This window comes from Gossypium hirsutum, chromosome A07 (assembly GCF_007990345.1).
Source record: "Gossypium hirsutum isolate 1008001.06 chromosome A07, Gossypium_hirsutum_v2.1, whole genome shotgun sequence".
Lineage (NCBI taxonomy): Eukaryota > Viridiplantae > Streptophyta > Magnoliopsida > Malvales > Malvaceae > Gossypium > Gossypium hirsutum.
The window spans coordinates 34,305,086-34,312,400 of NC_053430.1; the positions used below are offsets into that span (position 1 = coordinate 34,305,086).

At 40.5% G+C, this 7,315-nt stretch overlaps 1 non-coding gene across 1 annotated transcript; it reads right to left on the reverse strand.

The window, feature by feature from the left end:
- Positions 1-3,048: 3,048 nt before the first annotated feature.
- LOC121204319 (small nucleolar RNA R71) lies at positions 3,049-3,155 on the reverse strand. The gene has a single exon (XR_005899247.1). It is a non-coding gene; the product is annotated as a small nucleolar RNA R71 (small nucleolar RNA).
- Between the last annotated feature and the right edge of the window lie 4,160 nt (positions 3,156-7,315).

A 7,315-nucleotide genomic window follows, 5' to 3' on the forward strand; every position in this document is an offset into this window, starting at 1 on the left:
TCTCTCCAGGCTTGAAAACTCAAATACCAAAGAGCCAGATGACATTGAAATGAATGATTCTTTCCCTGAAGAACAATTTTTTTCTATATCGGATTCTGAGGTATCTTGGTTTGCAGATATTGCAAATATTTTAGCCACTAACATCATCTTAAAAGGGTTGACACATCAGCACAATAAGCGATTCTTCACTGATGTGAAAAACTACTTCTGGGAAGACCCTTTTCTTTTCCATAAATGTGCAGATCAAATCATTAGGAGATGCGTTACAAGGACAGAAGCATTGAAAATCTTGAAACATTGCCACTTAGGACCGACTGGAGAACATTACGGTGGAAATAAGACCGCACATAAAGTCCTCGAATTAGGTTTTTATTGGCCCACTCCATTCAAAGAAGCCAACAGGTATGTTACTTCTTGTGACAAATGTCAAAGGACATGTAATATATCCAAACGTGATGAAATGCCTCAGACATATATGCTCTCATGTAAAATATTTGACATTTGGGTTATTGACTTCATGGGTCCATTCCCTAGTTCATCCAGGAATAAATATATCTTAGTAGCTGTTGATTATATGTCCAAATGGGTTGAAGCCCAAGCTTTGCCTACTAATGATACTAGAGTAGTAGTAGTACGATTCCTTAAGAAACTTTTCTCTCGATTTGGTACACCTAGAGTAATTATCAGTGATAGGGGTACTCATTTTTGCAACGCCCAATTTGACAAGACCCTTAAGAAATATGGAGTTCATCACAGAACAGCTACCCTTTATCACCCTCAAACTAGTGGCCAAGTCGAAGTAGCAAACCGAGAGCTTAAACCTATCCTGAAAAAGATAGTAGAATTAAACAAGAAGGATTGGATGATGAAAGTAGATAATGCTTTATGGGCTTATAGAACTGTGATAAACGCCAAATTATACATAGTTTTACCCCAAATACTTAGCATATTTATGGATGTTTACTACTAAATTTATGGATTTTGGTGCTCTTAATACAGTTATTTCATGTTTTGTACTCAAGAGAGCACCAAGAGTCAAAAGGAGCCAAAAACGAGCAAAAAAGGGACAAAACGAACCAAATCGAGAAGATTACACGGCCTAAGCCTTGCCACATGGGCTGCTCACACGCCCGTGTCCTTCGAGGGTGTTGACCAAGGCTCCCACGATTCACACACCTGGCCATTGACCCACATGGCCGTGTGCAATTTAACAGATCGAACATAGCCTGGCAAACACGTCACACGGTCGTGGCACACGGGCGTGTCCCTTTTTCAAAGAGTTGTATTTTACACGGAAAATGATACTTAAAGAGGAAGAAAGCCAATCCAAAACATATATAAACACCCTAAGTATGACCTAGAAAGGGGGGCTCTTTCAAAACTTTTCTGGAATACAGAACCACACGCCAGGAATTACTTGAAGGAAGCCAGACGATCCATCCCAAAAGCCGGAGCTATCCCAAGACTGAAGATCTCTCTCAGAATTCCTTCAGGGGTTTTAGAGTTTTCTTTATGTTTTGTTATTTTTATACTTTTGAGATGTACTCTCATCTTATTATGAACTAAAACCCTTAGATACCTAAGGGGGTTGAAATCTATGATGGATCTTGTTATTATTATCTGAATTGTATGATAAATACTTGATTTGTTCTTAATTATGTGTTTTTAGTGCTTGAGTTAATATTCCGGGTATTAATTCATGATTTGATGTGCTTATGCAGAGGAGAAAAAGTCCCTGTCTAAGAGTAGATTTGGCATAATTAATCGGAGTTGATCGAACGCCTAGAAATAGGGTTACGAGATTTTGCCAGATTAGGGTGAAACATAATATAGGAGTCCAAAGATTGATTTATTGCTTCCCTAGGGGTTTTAATTAAGAAAGAAATTTTGATTAATTCAACTGAGGGTTAGACGTTATTAGTCTCGAAAGGGATAACAACATAGGTTAGGGAGTCTCATGGATCAAGTCAAGTGAATAAATCGTCTGGTTCAGAGTCAGATAACAAGTGAAATCTAGGTGGATTCCTCCTTGGGTGTCGTTTTTATCAAATTAATTTTCTTCAAATCTTCTTCCAACTTTTCTCTTTACTTTAGTTTAGTTAGTTAATTAGTTTAGCTAATTAGTTTAATAAACAACCCCTCTTTATTTCTAAGTTAGATAATAAAAAGATAGTTATTACTAGTACTTTTGGTTCCCTTGTGTACGATATCCTGGTCTTGCCGTTACTATACTATTGTTCGATAGGTGTGCTTGTCTTTTTGTCGTGATAATAGTTAGTCTAGGTTTGATCTTCATTATAAATATTTATTACTTGTTACGAATCACGCGATCAAGTTTTTGGCGCCGTTGCCGGGGAACTGGAATATTAGGAGCACTAAATTTTTATTACTTTAGCCTTTTATTTTTCTTGTAATTTTATTTTATTTTATTATTTATTGATTGACTTTTTCTCTCTTGGCAGGTTTTTATAGTTTATGACTAAAAGAAACCCGTCGGGACCATTACTTTTTGATGAAGAAATCGATTGTACAAGTCGCAAAAATCAAAGAGAAATAAGGCGCAACTTAAGATACACAGAGAACGAGCAAGAAGACAATACTCAACCTCCGACCGACGAGATGGCTAAAAACCAAGGCAATCAGCTACCTCCTGCAATTGTGGCTAATCAAAATCTTGCTCCATGTACTATGTATGATTATGCTAAACCTTCTTTAACAGGAACTGAATCTAGCATAGTTAGACCTGTTGTAGCTGCAAATACTTTTGAATTAAAACCTAACACTATTCAGATGATACAACAACTCGTTCAGTTTGATGGTTTGCAAGATGAAGATCCTAACGCTCACTTAGTGAACTTTCTGGAATTTTGCGATACATTTAAAATCAATGGCGATTCTGATGATGCCATACGTCTTCGGTTGTTTCCCTTTTCACTGAGAAACAAAGCTAAACAGTGGTTGAACTCGTTACCATAGGGGTCTATCACTACTTGGGAACAAATGACCGAGAAATTTTTACTAAAATATTTTCCACCGGCTAAAACGGCTAAATTACGTAATGATATCTCTTCTTTTGTGCAGATGGATTTAGAAACACTTTACAATGCATGGGAGAGATACAAGGACTTACTGAGAAGGTGCCCTCACCATGGGTTACCGCTTTGGCTGCAAGTACAAACATTTCACAATGGTCTGAATCCCTCGACTCGGCAAATGGTTGACGCAGCTGCTGGCGGAACTATCAATAATAAAACACCAGAAGATGCCTATCAATTTATAGAGGAGATGTCACTGAAAAACTATCAGTGGCAAGTTATGAGGACAAAGCCAATGAAAATAGTCGGCATTTATAACATCGATTTGGTCACCATGCTCTCTAATCAGGTAGAACTTCTCAACAAAAAGATTGACGGTTTACTTGGTTCTACGCAGGTACATCCAGTAATGAGGTGTGACTCAAGTGGCGGAGGTGTGCATACAGAATACCAATCCTTCAATCCTACAACCGAAGAAGAACAAGTCAACTATATGGGTAACAATAACTTCGATCTCAAAATAACCCATACAGTAATACTTATAATGCAGGTTGGAGGAACCACCTAAATTTCTTCTGGGGTGGTCAAGGGAATCAAAAGCCACAACATCCTCAGGGTTTTTAATAGCCACCTTATCAACAAGAGAAGAGATGCTTTCTAAATTCATCTCGGTGTCAGAAACCCATTTTCAAAATACCGAGACAGCACTTAGGAATCAACAAGCATTGATCCAAGGACTCGAAACTCAGATAGGCCAGCTATCCAAACTAATCTCCGAACGACCACAAGGTAGCTTACCAAGTAATACTGAACCTAATCCGAGGGAATACCTTAATGCAATTAGTACTCAAGATAAGGAAGAATTCATTGCACTTGAGCCAGAATTACAGCAAGACAACGCGATGAACAAAGGTCGAGTAGAGGTAAACGATGATGATCCTAAACAGGTAAGTACGAATTATGAACCTCGTGTGCCATATCCTAAAGCGATGATGAAAGACGGAATAGAAGAACAATTTGGTAAGTTTGTCAAACTCTTAAAGAAATTACATATTAACTTACCCTTTATCGAAGTTTTTTCGCAGATGCCCAACTCAGAAAAATTCTTAAAGGAACTTCTGACCAATAAAAGAAAATTAGATGCTACATCGCATGTGGAACTCAATGTAGTCTGCTCAGCTATTCTAAAGAATAAGCTACCTAACAAATCGAAAGATCCAGAGAGTTTTACATTTCTTTGCTTAATTGGTAGTTTATCTGTGAATAATGCTTTAACTGATCTAGGGGCAAGTATATATGTTATGCCATATAAAATGTTTAAATGACTAGGTCTCGATAAACCCAAACAGACTAGGATGAGCATACAATTGGCTGACAAAACAGTTAGATTTCCTAAGGGTATTATTGAAGTTGTTCTCGTTAAAATTGATAAATTTATTTACCCAGTAGACTTTGTCGTTCTATATATGGATGAGGATAACGAGGTACCTTTAATTTTAGGACGACCCTTTTTAGCAACTGCCAGACCCATTATTAATGTAGGCACAGGAGAGCTAACACTTCGTGCAGGTGACGACGCAGTAACACTCCAACACGCTACTCAGTCAAAACCTCTAAAACTCAAGATAATGCTATAAAACCTGTCGATGATAAAACTAATATTCAATCATCCTTGCAGGAAACTTCTCAAACCAAGACAACGGAGACAGTGCACTATTATCATGTAGAGAGCAAAGACACCTATGAGGAACGAAGGCTTCAAATAGAGGAGTTAGATGAATGACGAGCACATAAACCAAGAACACACGATAAACCAAAATTATGCCAGAATGAGTTCGATACCTCTCTAAATTTACTTTAGGTCGGAGACAAAGTCTTACTAGATACCGCTGACCCTCACATTGTTAAGACCAACCCAAATGAAGAAACCCCTCTTACAGTACTTAGTATTTTCCCATTCGATACGGTTGAGGTAAGTCACCCCAAGTTCGGCACTTTTAAGGTAAACAATACTTGTCTAAAACCTTATTTTGTCAAGGCTAATAACAGGAATGAGGAGTACGGACTCCTCAAACCACCCTAACCATCCACTAGAGAGGTAAGTCGAGCTTAGACTATAAATAAGCACTTTTCGGGAGGTAATCCAAGCACTAACATATTTTGATTTCTTTATTTTTAATTTCTAACACTTTGAATTATTAACTTTATATTTGAATTGCAAAGTTTTTTTTAGCACACATGGCCAGGCACACGGGTGTGTCTAAAGCTGTGGCAAAATAAGGAAGAGACACGGCCGTGCAATACGGCCGTGTAAAAGTAGGACATAATTTCCCCAAAACACGGGATGCGATAAATCCCCACGGCCGTGCGACATGGCCGTGGGTGAACTTCATAGGTGACCACGGGCGTACGAATGAACAACCACGAGCGTGCTAGGGGCAAGGTTCGATTCTGTTTCTTCGACACGGGCGTGAGACACGCCTATGCCATTAAGTCGTGGACAACAATACAGAGGCGTGGTACCCTAACACACGGGCATGGGAGAAACAAACAAAGCTAGGCACGGCCGTGTGATATGGCCGTGTGCCACACACCCCCAAGAAACACGGGTGTGGGATAGTAGCCAGGCACGACCTAAATCGCAAAATTTGAAAAACACGGGCTCACCTTCAAAGTACACGGGTGTGGCCCTAGGCCGTGTGACCCTCCCCTATATAAGCAAACCACTGTTCATCTTCTTCTTCCTTTCAAAACCTTAGCCGAACTCTACCTTTGCCCACTCCCTAATTCTTATTTCGGCCACCATTCCCCAGATTCTCACTTCCTAACCCCCAAACCACCCTCAAATCCATTCCCCCTGCATCAATCCTCACTTTCCCCTCACTTTCCCTCCATTTTTCCTCCACACAGCTATACACTCATGCCCCACACCCGTGCTCGCCATCAACACACCCGTGTGCCACCCTACAGCAATTTTGGTTCACTTTCTCAACATTGTTTCTCCAATTTGTGTTACTACATTCGTATTCAATATGCCTTACAAAGATATTGTTACTGTTACCAATTTGTTCTGAATGACTTAGGAATTCGCTTTAGTATTTTTCTATATTTAAATTGTTTAAGCTACTAATTAGCATATACTAGTTCTAGGATTCTTGTTTAACCGATGATGCATTTTTTATCTCAGTCTATGTTTCTGAATAATCATATAAATTTTCACTTCTCGCTTGATATCGGTAAATGTTAACGCATCTTGAACCTACTATGTCAATGTTTATACATTTTTAGGTCCATTATGTCATCATCGAGAGACAAGAAGGCCGCAGTCCCATCCTCAAATAGACATAGGGGACCGGGTTCTTCTTCGGTACATGCTACAGCCGAAGTCTGGTACCCATTCCTTGAGTTTCCACAAGCTTCGCAGGAGGAGCTATTTCAGATGCTACGCGCGCAACCCCTCACTACAAGTCGCTGCATTGGCTGGCCTGCCGTAGAGCAAGTCTAGCTAGCTGATGCCATCCACGCCCTCTTGTCCACAAACCTATGGGAACGGTTCTTCGCTATTATCGAGCCCTCTTATTTAGAGCTAACTTTAGAATTATGCTCTACTTTTCATTTACAGGTGGTGATGACGAACAATGACGACACAGGCACCATTCACTTCCAATTAGGTGGTCTAGTTCGTGCGATGAGTGCCCCAGAGTTTGGAGTCGCTATGGGACTTTACACTGATGAGTTTATGGAGGTGGAGGACATGAATGCACTACCACGTAATATCCATATTTCTCCCTCTTTGTGCTGGAAGGCTTTGGCACCACTCTCTTCCACCTACGACCCCATCCGCTCGAAGGCCTCAGCTCTTCCCCCTTCCCTACGATATCTCCATGCCATATTGGCACACACCTTGACTGGAAGGAGAGAGAGCACCGGCATTGTTAACACCCACGACGCATACTATTTATGGTGTATGGCGAATGCACACGTGACTGACTTGGCATACTTCATCGCCTTTGCCATTCGCCATCAAACCGAGCGACATCAGAAAGGAGTAATCTCTATCGGCCCCTACGTGACGTGCCTTGCCAAACACTTTGGCCTCCTCAACACTGTGGCCCAGTCATTAGCGCTTACACTGATAGGTCAAATGTCCCCACAGGGCATCACGACTATGTTACACATGAGGATGATCGAGCGACTTGGGACTGATCCTCCTCAGTACCGTCTCACTCAAGCCATTGACGAGGAGGATCTTGAGGAATTTCCTAATAATGTCCCCCCAC